This window comes from Heteronotia binoei, chromosome 5, assembly GCF_032191835.1.
Source record: "Heteronotia binoei isolate CCM8104 ecotype False Entrance Well chromosome 5, APGP_CSIRO_Hbin_v1, whole genome shotgun sequence".
In the NCBI taxonomy this organism is placed as follows: domain Eukaryota; kingdom Metazoa; phylum Chordata; class Lepidosauria; order Squamata; family Gekkonidae; genus Heteronotia; species Heteronotia binoei.
In genome coordinates this window covers 139,562,086-139,578,442 of record NC_083227.1, presented here as the reverse complement: position 1 = coordinate 139,578,442, position 16,357 = coordinate 139,562,086, and the positions used below count along the sequence as shown (strand labels likewise).

General features: G+C 40.4%; 1 protein-coding gene across 1 annotated transcript in view; it reads right to left on the bottom strand.

Moving 5' to 3' along the window:
* Positions 1–16,357, bottom strand: part of PDLIM4 (PDZ and LIM domain 4) — a 136,745-nt gene that overhangs the window by 73,356 nt on the left and 47,032 nt on the right. The window lies entirely within an intron of this gene.

Below are 16,357 nucleotides of genomic sequence, written 5' to 3'. Positions count from 1 at the left end.
TAGGAGTTTTTTAGCACCTATGGAAATATTGTGATGGGAATATTTCTGCAAGTTTAAAACATTTTGAATGATGCCTCACATAGCTTGGTTTTTAATTTTGCATTTTATTGAACAGTGCAACTCAAGTGCTTATCATTGCTTGGCTTTCATCACCACCATAATCACAGTCTTTATTGTATCAGCAAATAAGCCATAGCAAAAAATATGATTCCATTTAAATAAAACAAGACTTTTTATAGAGTAAATTAAAATATATAGCAATCAAGATGAAACCACAATAACACACCATTACAGGTAATTTATCAATCCAGTGGCTGATGTTTCTATTTTAAAAACTGAATATAAAATCCCTGAATACCCTGTTTGCAGTGACTTAATTTTGGGAAGGGAAAACATTCAAGGAGGATGGTGATGGGTGGAAATGATTTACTCATTTTATAGTGGCAGCATGGGTATATTTTCTGCATGTAATTAGAATCATAGAATCACTGAAACATAGAGTTGGAAGGGACCTCCAGGGTCATCTAGTCCAACCCCCTGCACAATGCAGGAAACATACAAATACCTCCCCCTAAATTCACAGGATCTTCATTGCTGTCAGATGGCCATCTAGCCTCTGTTTAAAAACCTCCAAGGAAGGAGAGCCCATCACCTCCCGAGGAAGCCTATTCCACTGAGGAATCACTCTAATGGTCAGGAAGTTCTTCCTAATGTTGAGCCGGAAACTCTTTTGATTTAATTTCAACCCATTGGTTCTGGTTCTACAGAAAACAATTCCACACCATCCTCTATATGACAGCCCTTCAAGTATTTGAAGATGGTGGTCTGACATTTGCTCATGCAGCAGTCAAGATTCAATTTTTTAAACTCTGATAGCTATTGCAGTCCCCTGATAAATGTACCTCTGAAGACAGCAGCAGAAGTGAACAGATGAGTCTCAGAAGTGAACAGATGAGTCTAGGGAGAGAGTTCCAAAGCTTTGGTGCCATTGCTGAGAAGGTCCTCTCCTGAGTTGCCACCTGCCTGATCTCAGAAGGTGGTGGCACCCAAAGCAGGGCCTCTAAAGGTGACCATAATGGTTGGATGGTGTCGTATGGTGTAGTGGTTAAGAGTGTTGACCTATACTGATTCCTCACTAGCCGTTGTTCTGCCCCGGGCTACTGCTTTCCTTGAAGCAAGCAACTGATTCTCCACTAGTCACTACATGGCCACATTTTGACTTGCGGCTCCCTCCAATTTCCCCCATGGCAACTTGGTCTTGTTTTTTGGAGATCCAGAAGCTCGGGGACAGAGGAATCGGTATTAGTATCTGGGAGATCCAGGTCTGAATCTCCAGTTGTACCATGGAAGCTTGCTGGGTGACCTTGGACTGGTCATATGCTCTCAGCCTAACCTACCTCACAAAGCTGATGTGAAGATAAAATGGAGAGAAAGGAAGAAAGGCTAGGTACAAGTGAAGTAACCAAATAAAATAAGGGATTCAGCAGTCCTTCAGGTATGTTGGTCCCAAACCACACAGGGCTTTGAAGGATAAGATCAGCACTTTGAATTGTGCCAGGAAACAAACTGAATGTAGACAGGCCAAGAATGGAGTGTTACAGTCCCTGTGACCCACTCCAGTCAACAATAGTGAAACATGAGGGGTAAAACCCATCCATCTACTACACAGTTGCCATCACTGGAATGCTACTGGTAACTGATAGCAACGTAAGCCACTGACAACACACAACAAACCATTCTTAGGGCCAGATTACACTTGTCTGCGAAGATACATAATCAGGATGTCCTGTGGTTGGTTTGTTTTTTAAAAAAACAGTAAGTGTAAAAGCTGTGCCTGTGTAATGTGAGGGTTAAGCACACAACCATTCTTGATGGTGAACTGTTTGGCAGCCACCAGTGTTATTGTACATAGCATAACCATGTGCCTTTACATCTTGCAGTTTGCATGTTATACTGTAGTATCCTAGATAATATTTCATTCACATTCTCCGCTTCAGGTACTGAAACCCAAAGTTACCATATTTCATCTTTTGTTTCCACAGAGTTTTATAACTATAATAAATCTTAACATTCTTAACAATAGAGCCTTATTTATATTTTCTTAACCTGAATGTTACTAAGGACTGTTGCTAGAAAATATAGTTTTTAATAAGAGCATTTTTTTTGTGACCAAGGCATATAACATAGCTGTACGTTTGAACCTGATGCTGAGAGGAGATAAAAATTTTCTCCTTTGCATTCTTGGAAATAAGATTTGTGAGGCCCAGTATGGCTGTGCAGGAAAAAAGGATATAGCACTGCGACTGATAATCCTTTTCCAGAAGGGACACAGCAAAACTTTTATAGCCAAATAGGGAATGGTTGTGGAATCATTTTTAAGACAGTGAAGCTGTTTTTTTATTGCTACTATATTTCTCACTCTACCAATTCTAAACAACATACTGTCTAATATCTTCTGCCCCAGAAAGCACATGAAAAATAACAGCAGCAACAACACTGGTGTCTTCAGGTTTGAATCAATTCATTGCCTAAATGGGAGACTGCCTGAGCTCCTTAAGTGTGCCACATTAAAAAAAAATGTGTGGGAGAAAACTGTACCAAATTTCATCGCTAAGAAGTTAAGCCATTTCATACATGACACAGAGACAAAGCCAGGTTTACATTTAGAAGTGTACACATAAATAGCAGCTCTCCTTCCTAGAAGTATTCATGTTTGTGAGAGAAGTTGAAGGAAGGGAGTGCTTGGCATACTGAGATTCTTCTCCACCTTTTGAGTTTGTAGCAATTTGCTAACAACCCAGAATCTTTGAGAGGTTTATGGTCACCACTGCCAATCACATTTGTGGGTTTCTGGAAACCTGTTTGCTCCACTTTACATTTTTAGGCATAATCTAAAAGTGAAGAGGGGTTGTGACTCAGTAGCAGAGCATCTGCTTTGTGCACAGAAGGTCCCAGGTTCAGTCTCTTTTTAAAATGGTCAGGTAGCTGGTGGTGTGAAAGACATCTACCCAAGACCCTGGAGAGTCACTACTAGTCTGCCTAGACCAGATGTGTCGAACTCATGAGGGCTGGATCTGACATAAAGAAGACTTGTACCTATTTAAGATTAGGTAGCAGAGGTATAAACCTTTTAAAGGACACGGACAAACATGACTAAAGATTTTTTAAAAAAAACTTTAAATAAAATATGTTTAAAACATTAGCACTTGTTGATCTTAAAGGTGCTTTCTTTGTATTTCTCCCATGGGATCCAGGGAACTGGGTAAAGGAAGCTCTGGCTCTTCCCCTCCCTCCCCAGGGGACCAGGAGGGGGAGAAGCCTCAATCAACAGATAAAACTGAGATTTTGCTCTGTAGCTCCTGTGCAATGGAGTAAGTTTTGCAAAGCAATTGAGATGCAGAAGGAAGCACGACAAAAGGAAGAAGGGGCCAGTTGCTCAGGGGCCTGAAAGGAGCTCTCTGGAGGCCTAATTTGGCTCCCGAGCCACATGTTTGACACCCGTGGCCTAGACAATACTGACTTTAATGCTCTCACTCAGTATAAGGCAGCTTCATGTGTTCATCTTAGTTATAAAGGGAAAAGTGCTATGTGTGAGATGGGCGAGGCCCACACTTCCACTAAGTTTAAGGGCATCATGCTTACATAGGGTTACCAGGTCCAACTCAGAAAATATCTAGGGATTTAGGGGGTGGAGCCAGGAGACTTCCCCATTCCCTAATATAAAAAAAATACAGAAGTGCAGTTCCCCTGAATACAGTCTTCATTTCCTCATCCCTCAGCAGCTAAAATTCCACTAGATGAAAGTGAACACACACACTGTCACAAAGCAGCCAAAATAAACAATTAGCAAGCACACACTTTTGTGATCTCACCTGGGCAATTTACTCATGCTGCTGAATATAACCATCTGCTATATTTCAACCAATTTCATCAGGAAAATGAAAGAACAACCTAGGGGATGGAATTTTCCTCCGAACAGAGAGACTGAAAGCAACATGGCTCTGTCTGCTCACCCTAACCTCCTGCAGCTTTCCTGCAGAGATTTAAAGGCACACACACATTCAGAAATACAAACAGTTGCAAGCCTCTTCTAAACCTGTTGAGGTTTGAAGGCACAGCTGACTGGTGGTGGGCAGGAACCTGGAAAACCGGGTGACACACACACACACACACACCTGCTAGCACCAGGGGACTGGCAATCTTATGTTTACATCATGGATATATGAAATATGAAAACTTCTAAATTTACTGTGTGGTAGATAGAAACAAAACTGTAGTCCATTTGTTTTGATCTGAAGCGGAGGGGAAATTCTGACTGGTTCCTAACCACAGCCAAATTATGGAAATGATTCATTTGTCCCTACTGACGTAACATATGAAGAATTACCCTAGACATTCCCATGAAAAGTAGCAGATGTTAGCACTTAGGGCCCTCAGATCTGAAGGCAGGAAATTAAAGGGTAAAATAAGGTAGATTATGATCAGCACACTCCTCTGTTTATTGTGGAAGAAAGTAAGTGAAGGGCGTAAATGAAAATTTAGCAGTGCAATTTGGCTTATAAATCAATCTACATGCTTCTGTGTCTTCTTTGTGCCAATGTAAAGTAATATTGGTTCCATTTATCACTCTGAAATGTCCAAGTTTATAGCAGATGTTTAAGGAAAAGATTCTGTCAACGGTTAGCATGGTGAGTCATGGTTCACAAAAATATGGCTTGTGTGTATGTGGTTCAACTACCAATGATGCAAGATACACATGAATCCGCTTGCCCCTATCAGTTTTATAGACAACTGAAATAGTTTTCCTCACTTGCTAAAAAAGCACACGCTAAATGTGTAAAGAATACATGATTAATCCACTATAACAGAGTGGAAATATGAGTCTGAGATCTGGAAGAGCCATAACTGGAGGCTCTCTGCTAGGAACATTATGTAGCACAGTGTGAGAGGGCTGTGATTCATAAATAGGATGCTGGGGCAAATGTGACATGTGTACTTCTGCCAACCACTTCCTTGCAGATGGAGCACAGGAGGCAGGCACAAGTTACAATCCATAGCAGTTTTGAAACCACAGGCATCTCATTTAGTTAGGTGGTATATTTGCTACTCTCTAGAGAATGTCTGCTGCATTCAGAGAATGTTTGCTGCATGCAACACAGTAATATTGTTAGGTATGGAAAGTGTTAGTATTTGTGACAGACTGTATCACATTTCCAGAAAGGGAGCCACGAAGTGAATCAGTTTCCTTCGTGTGTGTATGTGTGCACACAAGTGGTCATTAACCATTTTATTTAAGAACAGAGATTAAGATAGAAAAGAAAATATACTTTCAGAAAGTTTGAAGCAGTGTTTAATAGGATGTTGCTCTGGCCAATAATCCAAATAGTTCTGTGTGTGCTTTCTAGTTTGTAGGAACTCTCCTATATACAGTATAGACTACATGAGGCTTGTGAAATTCTGTCATTTCATAACTTTTGGCAGCTAATCAGATCTAAGTAACTAGACAAGGAAGATTTACAAAAGACGTGTATTAAATAAGTTCAGGAGCGACCAAGGTTGATTTAATACCAAAACTAACTCAGAAACCGCACTAGAGTGGTTCCAAATAATTATCCGTGAAAGTCCAGAGCAGAACCTCTTCCATTCATTTGATCATCTTGCTCAAAAGAAGGATATTTGCCTCTGATAGTTGTTTAAATTGGAATGGTTTTAAGGCAGGCTTCTTCAGGAATCTCATGATCACTTCCTTGAAGATGGTTGGAGCAATCCCCTCTTTCAAAGACACATTAATTATCTCCTGGACCCAACTAGCTACTTCCCTCAGAAAAGATGAATCACGGGTCAAGCAAACAAATGGAAAGCCAGACTTCTACAAGCAACTTAGTTACTTCCACAAGTAGCAGCAAGTGAAATTCACCCATGCAACTGAAACAATAACATTCTGCAACTGCCCTGTGACCTCCGTGGAGTCTAATTCAGGCACATATATGCAACTTTATCTACCAAATGCTATCTACCAAATGCCTTGCAGCAGGACCGGATCTACATGTTTTTTGAGGGGGGGCAAAATTAAAAAATGACGCCCCCTTATAGGCCATTCTGCCTTATGGTCCCATAGAATACAATGGACTCCATACCCAATTTGGCGCCCCCCCCTCTGTCAGCGCCCGGGGCAAGCACCCCCCTCAGCCCCCCCTAGATCCGGCTCTGCCTTGCAGTTAACATGCAGTGAGCCTCCACATTTTTGTTATCTTCCTTTAGAATTAAGGTGGAAAAGACTGCTTACTACTAGAAGTGCTCCACGGCTTGCCTTTGTGCATATACAACCATGACTGACAAGTAGCTATGCAATATTACTGCACTGCCTTGGAGTAAGAACATTACTCAACACAACACAAGTTATAGTGACTGAATAACTAAGAATGTACTGAAACAAAATCATACAAATATGTTCAATAGAAGACTAAATAGCTCCAACCACATATCTCAACCAAAGGCAAAAGCTCAGAAAAAATATCAGTGTTTCTGATGCATCAATAAATTGCAAAAAGCTGCAAAACCCACAAGATTCTTTTTCAGTGCATCCAAAGACTGCACATAGAATTCCCAACGGACAAATTGGACAGAAAGTCTCCAGTAAGATTTCAGAAACACTCTGATATTTTTTCTGAGCTTTTGCCTTTGATTGAGGTATGTGGTTGGAGCACCCTGTGCTAGAAGAGGATTCGGAACAGAAATAATCAAGTCGACCTCCTGTTCTTTGGGACTCCTTTGATGGAACTGTGAAACTTTTGGGGAATTGTTATTGCTATTTAGTCTTCTATTGAACATATTTGTATGATTTTGTTTTAATACATTCTTAGCTGTTAGGTCACTATAACTTGGGTTGTGCTGCCTTTATCCTACAAGTGACCTCTCTCCCTTTACCAATCCCCAGGTGGGGGCAGGGAATCCCCGGGTTTGGAGGTCCTCCCCCTGCTTCAGGGTCATCAGAAAGTGTGTGTGGGGGGGGGAGGAAAATGTCTGCTGGGCACTCCATTACTCCCTATGGGGACCGAATCTCATAGGGTATAATGGAGAATTGATCTATGGGTATCTGGAACTCGGCGGGGGCTGTTTTTTAAGGTAGAGGTGCCACATTTTCAGCATAGCATTCAGTGCCTCTCCCTAAAATTCCCTCCAAGTTTCAAAAAGATTGCACAAGGGGGTTCAATTCTATGAGCCCCAAAATAAGGTGCCCCTATCCTTCATTATTTCCAACGGAGGCAAGGCGTTTACAAGGTGTGTGGTCCCTTTAGATGTGATGGCCAGAACCCCTATGGAGTTCAATTATGGTTGTCACAACCTTGCTCCTGGCTCCACCTGCAATGTCTCCTGGCTCCACCTCCAAAGTCTCCTGGCTCCACCCCATAATCCCCAGGCTCCACCCCCAAAGTCACCAGATATTTCTTGAATTGGACTTGGCAGCCCTAATTGTCAAGTCTAGGAGATCAGGAGGCAGAGCCTGTGAGGGCAGGGTTTATGAAGTAGGGGACCTCAAAGAAGTACAATACCACAGACTCTTCTCACAAAAGCAGCCATTTTAACAGGAGAACCGTAATTTTGGGAACTTTCCAGACCTCACATGAAGGTCGACAAACTTACTGGAGGCCTTGGTGCTTTGAGTGGCCCCAGGGATCCTGAGAAATTAAATTCCATAAGCCCTCAAGAAGTAGCTTGCCAGGAAAAAGTGGAAGTTCCTGGGGCTGCAATCTTTTAAATCTATCTGAGGATTCTGGCTTCTGATGTTGATCCTGTTCAAATGTTATTGTAAAGTAAAATATGATTAGAGGACACCAGGAAGCTGAGAAGATAATATCTAATTATCTTATATTCTAAGAGAAAAAGAGGACACATTTGAGACCAAGGCAGATTTCTTAAAGAACCAAACTCAGTACTTTAACTGGGCCTCAGCTTCTCTCAAATATCGATGAGATAAGAAGCAACTATAAAGGAAGTTTCTTCTTGCCATTTATTGCATTAGGTTTACTTTTAAAAAAGAACATATCTTCATCACTGTAAGACTTCATTATGACAATGACTTTGAAGGAATGCTGAATACAAGAGAATTTTATTCAAAGGAATTGAATGGAAATGACAAAACACATTTCTAAAATTACAACAGTGACACTGGTATCTAACCCAGTCATTTGAGTTCCACCCTCTTCCTTTTATTAATATGAAAATATGCTGTCTTTCAGTATTTTTTTCCTGCTGAACTTTCTAGTGGGAGATGAAGAACATTTGCTGAGCACAATCTGAATAAAAACTAGTCTGCTTACATATTAGGACAGAATGGGATTAATTCAGTGAATAAAGGGTAGTGGATGGAAAAACATTCATCATCAAAGGATTAATTATGTTCATTGATATATGTATTTTCTCTTGAAATGAAAATGATATTTTCTCTTAAAACAAACAATCAAATATGTATAGCTGAGTATCAATAGACCCTTGTTTGGCAAATAGGGCTGCCAATCCACAGTTGGGGGCAGTGGATCCCCTGGTTTGGAGGCCCTTCCCCTACTTCAGCATCATCATCAGAAAGTGTGTGGGGGGGAGAGAAATGTCCACTAGGTAGTCCACTATACTCTATGGAGACCTGTTCCCATAGGGTATAATGAATTGGTCAATGGGTATCTGGGGCCCTGGGGGGCTGTTTTTTGAGGTAGAGGCACCAAATTTTCAGCATAGATGAAATTTGGGGGTCCAGTTTTATGAGTCCCAAATGACGGTGCCCCTATCTGCCGTTATTTCCAAATGAAGGGAAGGCATTTGAAAAGTGCACAGTATCTTTAAATGTGATGGCCAGAACTCCTTTTGGAGTTCAATTGTGCTTGTCATAACCTGGCTCATGGCTCCATCCCCAAAGTCTCCTGTCTCCACCTCCAAGTCCCCAGATATTTCTTGAGTCAGACTTGGCAACCCTATTGTGGTTCCAGTGCTAAAGGGAGGAGACCAAGACGGGCACCTCAGGCAAAGCTCCTCCCTACCAACACAATTTAGTTTGAATTACAGTTTCAGTTGAAATAACACACAAGCACACCAGTTTCAGAAAAAGTGGAATAAATTTGGCCACAAAAGGGGAATAAATTTGGTTACAGCTGTAGTAAGCCTTGGCACAGCATGGGGTAAGGATCCCACTCAACGACTGACCCGCTTGCCAGTCGATGATCCACTCATCACCTTGAAATGGCAGGTTTGGAATTCCAGGAAGCCCAGAGGTGACCTTGTCACCTGAGCATGAGGGTAATTCCCCGGACATGCCCCTGGGCTGGGCACATCAGTCACCCCTCATGCCAAGATCCCTTAAGGGGATCCTCACACTCTGGAAGCGGGCACACAGGTTGATTTTCCTGAGAATGGATCCAGCCCCATGCTGATACCGCCAAGTTGTGACAAGAAAATAAAGAAGACAACCCATATGCAACCCCTGAAAAAAAAACCACTTACATAAAGGGCTGGAAGAGTGGGCCAAGCCATCCAACAGCCAAAAAGGGCGCTGTGCCCCAATGGCACTGTGCCCCAAGTAGCTGCTGACTGCCCCTGCCCTTTGACCCTCCCCCAGAGACAGCCAATAGGGCCAACATCGGCTGGGCCCCTGCTTCCTGCACTTGGTCCTGGCCCACCCCTCGCCCAGGAAAAGGCTGCCCTCACTCTCACCCCTCCTCACGACACTGTAAATGGATGAATCTGGAACCCTGCTTGGCAAAGCATGAGCAGCATCAAATTGCACAAAGATTGTAAATAATAGTTATTCCAATAAGTTTTCAAAGTTTTGTACTTTCCTCTCAATTGTCAATAAATGGAAAACAATGCAAGTGCATTTTTCTGAAAGTCAGCTTTTTGTTACACTTCTTGTTCTTTTTTATGGAAAATGAATGGAGAAAACAAAGTAAAACATCAAGGATACAAACAGGAAAGCAGTCACATAATTCATTGATAGGAATGCATGTGTTTGAAACACAGTCTCTCAGAAATGCAGGAGCTACTATCCAATTTATGACATTCCCCTCCCCTCTGTTTTTAGAAATGCAGCTTGAATTAAAATTTAAAGATTAGCTACACAGTAAAACCTTAAGTCCAATTAAGTTGATACATGCCAGCTGAGAATCTGACATACAGTATTTTTGCTGAAGAAGAAAGGTCAAAGTGCAACTAAGAAGATGTTCTCATACTTTCAACCTTGACTAGCCATAAATTTTTTTACATCAAAATATAGGTTTGATAACTTGAAATTTCAAAAATAAGAGACAAGAAGCTATAGTATTTTGTCTGAGGTGTAGTGTTGTTCAATAGAGCACACCCATGATGTTCCATACGAACAGAACTATCCAAACTGGAGAGCCAGTTTGGTGTAGTGGTTAAGTGTGCGGACTCTTATCTAGGAGAACCAGATTTGATTCCCCACTCCTCCACTTGCACCTGCTAGCATGGCCTTGGGTCAGCCATAGCTCTGGCAGAGGTTGTCCTTGAAAGGGCAGCTGCTGTGAGAGCCCTCTCCAGCCCCACCCACCTCACAGGGTGTCTGTTGTGGGGGAGGAAGGTAAAGGAGATTGTGAGACGCTCTGAGACTCTTCGGAGTGGAGGGTGGGATATAAATCCAATATTTTCATCATCTTCTTCTTTTTATATCCTTGAAGAAATATCCGGCAGTCCTACAAACGCATCTCATTGAAGTTAGCTGGCACCTGAATGGGTTGTATTCAATGAAAATCTCAAGCAGAGTATAATTCACAGAAAGTAACTCTGCATCTCTGCCTTCCACTGTAGGCCTCCTGTTCCCCATGAAACATTTGTTTCCAGGGTTCAGGGGTCCCTATGAACAGAGCTAGGCAGAATTTAGTATGCTGCAACCAGGAGGAGGAATTCAATGGAAATCAACTGTTGCCTTTAAATTAGTAGCATTCAATGTTAAGCTCCATTTATCCAAATCTCAAGATTAATCAGTACTAAACTTTGAACATTAAAATACTTGTAAGTTTGGAGACTAAATTAAGATGATATTTTGGCACTGATTAGATCTACCACTGTTTTTGAGCAGTCATATGTGACTGTGTTCAGCACAGAACTGAGTAGGTTCAGGTTTACTTTATCATCTGTGTAGGTTGCCTAACCAAAAGAGCCTGTCTGAGTTGCAATTAGCCGCAGTAAGGAGAGAAGATGGGCGCCCTATCTTTCCTGACTTCTTTCACAACTGGAGCTAAGTACAGTCCTGGGGTGATGGTGGTTTCATTTGGTTAAATGGCGGGGGGGGGGGCACCTCATCCCTTCACTTGCTCAGCATTGCAGTTCCAATCCAAACTGGAATCCCTCATAGTCGTTTCTTGAGATTTTAAAAAAAAAATCAGATTTGACTCTTATTTGAGTCAGTAGGACAGTAGCTTTTGACAATGCAATGAAATTGCACCAGTTACAACAATTCCCTAATAGTATGCTCAACTTTCTTGTTTTTCATGTATCTAGAAAATACAGGGCTTTTTTTGAGCAGGAACGCAGTTCCGGCTGGCTTGGCATCAGGGGTGTGTGGCCTAATATGCAAATGACTTTCTGCTGGGCTTTTCCCACAAAAAAGCCCTGTGTGAAACAATGGTGATGTCAGGGGGTGTGGCCTAATATGCAAATGAGTTCCTGCTGGGCTTTTTTTTCTACAAACAAGTCCCTGAGAAAAATGTATTATGTAAACAGTAACTTGATATTATTTAATAGAGAAAATTAGCAGAAAACACAGAGATGTTGTTTTGGAAGCAAAAAAAACTAAAGCAAATCGATCTCTGAGCCTCTGATCTCAAAATACAACACTGCAGGGATTCCTTTGTTAGAGTTCATAGGTATATTTATATGAGCAGGGGCTATACACTATGTTGAGTTTATAGAAAGAGGTGGATATGGGAGGTCTAGAGCACTTATAAAAAAGGCAGCAGTTTCCTGGTTAAAATTCACAGTACTCTTCTTTTGAGAATGGCTGCTCTGAAAGAATGACTCATATCCAGCAACAAAAAAGGCCTGGACCTGGCTGGAGCACAGAGTAACTTTTATTGGCCAGACAGAATGACTTGGTACTCAACAGACTGCTTAGGGCTGAGTGGAGAAATATAAAAGTCATGTCACCAACATGTTTAATGCAGTCCAAGCTAAAAACAGAACAAACAGAAGTGTTACTGTAGTTACATTGCCTACTGCAAAATAAACAACTTGATTTTCCCATTAGGAGAGACTTCAGGGTTTTTTTAAAAAAAAAAAATCATGCAGCTGTTAAGTTCTAGAGGCAGATATAAATTCTGAAGTACCAAAATATCTAATTTGTAGCAAACAGAGTATTCATAAATCCATCTGTAACATGACATCGAGAAATTAATGGGTCAAAAATCCTTTGTGTCTTCTAGTAATACAAGTAGGTTCTGGACACTTGTCAGATCTTCCCAGTATGAAAGTGGTGGGATGTGAAGCAGAAGTGTTATAGTCAGGGCTTTTTTTTGTAGAAAAGGCCCAGCAGGAACTCATTTGCATATTAAGCCACCCCAACACCCCCGATATCACCATTATTTCCCATATTTCCCATTATTTCCACAAAAAAAGCCCAGCAGGAATTATTTGCATATTAGGCCACACCCCCTGGTGTCACCATTGTTTCACAAAGCTTTTTTTTTTTAGAAAAAGCCCAGCAGGAACTTATTTGCATATAAGGGCACATCCCGGGCTGCCAAGCCAGCCAGAACTGTGTTCCTGTGTGTTCTTCCTGGTTATAGCCATGAAGCAGACCATTGCAGAATAAATAGATTTTATACCAACACATGATTTGTACTAAATTTTGGCTTAGAATATTGCAAGCATGAAAAATCTGTTTTCAGCTACAAGCACTCTACAAAACAACAACTTTTCATGTTGTCTTCCACACTTGTTCACCCCATTGTTTTCTTTCCCACAATCCACTGTTCTTTTTGTGCCCTTTTTAACTTTAGCAATGCTTCTTCACTGCATAATACCAGCCAATCATTGTTTATTATTAATGACAGTTATATTCCACTCTCCTCCCATCATGGTACTCAAAGAAACTTATATAAAGTTCTCAGGAAATCCAGTCATTGGCTAGATTGATATCTTCTCCATTTCAGCAATATATCTGAATCATGTGACTTTTGATCACTTAGCGTAATGCTATGGAGCCAGTGGTCCAGTGCCGGATTTACCTTTGTGCTTAGGTATTCTTAAGCACAGGGCCCTATTGGCCAGGGGGGCCCCATCTTCCTTCCAAAAAATTTTCAAAATCCTGCTGAAATGCATTAAAATATATCTCCATCAATTCAGCATAAGCTTTTACACATATTAGTAACCTAAAATCAGGTTGATCCACTTAAACTTTTCAGATATAACGAATTTAAAAGCTGCTTCATATGCATAACTTCATAGCAAATGGTGAAAACAATTGCAGTTTTTAGCAAGAAAAGCTCGTCATTCAATATCAGAAAAGACATTGAACGACTCAGCATAAAATTTCACACAATATAACATATTAAAAATATTGTTGCATTGGTGAAAATCTCAAGTTTAGCGGCTAGCAGCATTCAATTCATAAATGCAGTCCGCTACGTGTGATGTTTTCCTGTTGCCTAGTGCGAGTGGCGATATAATTAGGGTGGTAGGGGGATACAGAGGGTAAGGGAGAATATGTCTGCATGTGAGCACATGTGCATGTGAACGCTTCCGGTTATGTGCCATAGACAGCAACAGTTTTCAAGCAGTTTTCTCGAATAGGTGTGTGTGTGCCTCTCTCCTCTATCTTCCTCTCTCTCCCTCTCTCTAGTTGTGTGTGTGTTCTGTTCTGTATGTGTGTGTGCATGTCCATGCAGCATTTGTATACGCACGTGGATTTGCCTGTGGTCTACACAAATTCATTATATCTGAAAAATTCAAGTAGATCACCCCAATTACAATAGCGTACAATGACTACAAAGTTTTAACCTGGGTAAGAGATTGGGCACTTTTGAACGATAGAAGACAACTATTGTTAGAGGGATACAATCTTACTATAGGTTGGCATGCCTATCTTTGGTACCAAAGATTAGAAGGTCATTCATATTTTAAAAATCACTGGTTTAGGAAATCCTGATTCCATGCTTGGTCTTGGCTGAAACCTAGAATTTATCAGGAAATTCCAAGATGGGTCTCTCCAGTAGAAGCATTTACTCCACCAAATCTTATAAAATCAAACCAGCTATATAAATATGAAGATCTATTGAAAAAAAGATAATCACTTGAAATCAAGAGAAGAATTAGAAGATGTTGGTATTAAAATGGGTTGGTGGATGAGACTGCGAATAGATTCCAGATATGCTAAAGATAAAACAATTGGTTTTAAGAAAGAACACTATTCATTTGATAAAATATTTTTGGGCCCGCAAGAGAAATTAATTTCAAAAATATACTTACTACAGAAGAAAATGTAAGATGATATTGTGAAGGACTGTATGGTCCAGTGGGCTAAAAATCTGGGCCGCAGCATTATGTTAGACGAATGGAAAACGTTAAGGAAATCTAATATTAAAATGACTAGATCGGTAGCTTATAAAGAAAATTTGTACAAGATGTTTTATAGGTGGTTTGTAACCCCTCAGAAACTCGCAAAGATGTATCGTAATATGTCTAATTAGTGTTGGAAATGTGAAAAACAGGTGGGGTCGTTTTTCCTCCTGTGGTGGATGTGTGATGTGGTGAAAGACTTTTGGCCCATGAGCTATTGCAAAAAATTTTGAAGACACAGATTCACTTTAAACCAGAACTCTTTTTATTGAATATTTTGCCCAATACATATACTATAAAGAAGAGACATTTAATCGTACACTTCAACACAGCAGCCAGAATTCTTCTGGCACAAAAATGGAAACTTCAGGAAACTCCTTCCAGATTTGATCTGATGAACAAAATCCTGGAGGCAGTGGAAGCAGACTATCTCAGCTTTTGGCGGGGAAGTTGAAGGAAGATGCAAGGAAATGTTGGGAGAAGTTATATGTCTGGCTAGACATGTAAGACGTTGTGGTGTGAACTCATATTTTTATCTTATCTCCAAAAATACCTATTGTACGCAGAAAGGTAATACTTTGTCATTAGAATGGCATCTCTAGATCTGATTTACAATCTGTATAAGATGTTTTATAGACTATGAAGATAAATGTAAAATGAACAAAATTGTTATTAGTACTTTTAAGGAGAGATTTAATTTCATGCAGACTGTACTATAAGCCTATTGCTAAATTGTTTTTTTTCTTTTTATTTTCTATTCCCCATTCCCCTGTTGTCCCTTACTTTGGAAACTAATAAAACTTTTAAACTTGGATACTACAATAGCGTACAATGAGTTTTATATGTGTGTTGGAAAGTTGTGCGTATGGTATGTTCTATCAGTGGGTGAAAACACACTGTTCACATGTGTTCATGTGACATGAATCAAACAGGACCTCTGCTTAGATGAGCTATGAATTCTAACAATATCAGAAAACAAAGACATGAGCGTATATCGAGTGGGTATATATACACACACACTCATGTATAATTATAATTATTTATGGGTTAATTTTTAGTTAGCTTTATTATTACATACTTTAGAACTTTCCATACTTTAGAACTTCCATATCATAGTTTGCCTTGATATTACCCGCTTAGGTGCTGATGAGGTGTTAAACACCAACTCTCTCTCTTTCCAGAATCGAATCAAGCCAATTGATATTACTGCTCTAGCTTTTTAATCCTAACAATGAGTAGACAATATGAAAGTGGTACAAGTAAAAAAAAAAGTCAAAAAGAACAAAAATATATAGTCAAACATTTAAAGCCAATCACATCATTTGGCTTTGCATACCCAAAACAAACAAGTTCAACTGCTGATGCAGAAGATTCAGATGCATTACTTGGCACCCAGGAACATATGTCAGTAACACTTAGTACCAGTGGCACCCAGGAACATTTTTTAATAACTCCAAGTACCAGTGGCACCCCAGAACCTTCGTCTGTAAATCCAAGTACCAGTGCCACCCAGGAACATTTGTCAGTAACTCCAAGTACCAGTAGAGCCACAGTCACCGAAGCTTTAGTTTTCCCCACCAAATGTACAGAAGCAAATGTTTGCTCTTCTACTGATTTCATTGTCAAGAATTATGTAGGTTTATGAACCACATTGAGCAATGAAGAAATTTCATACTGGACAGAGAAAGGCCCTTTGGAATGTCAACACTGGGATGGACCTTTCAAAACTTCGAAGAGAATCTACAAAAACCAAACTCGTTCTTGCTCAAGAAGTTTATTCTTCTCCACTAAAATAAAT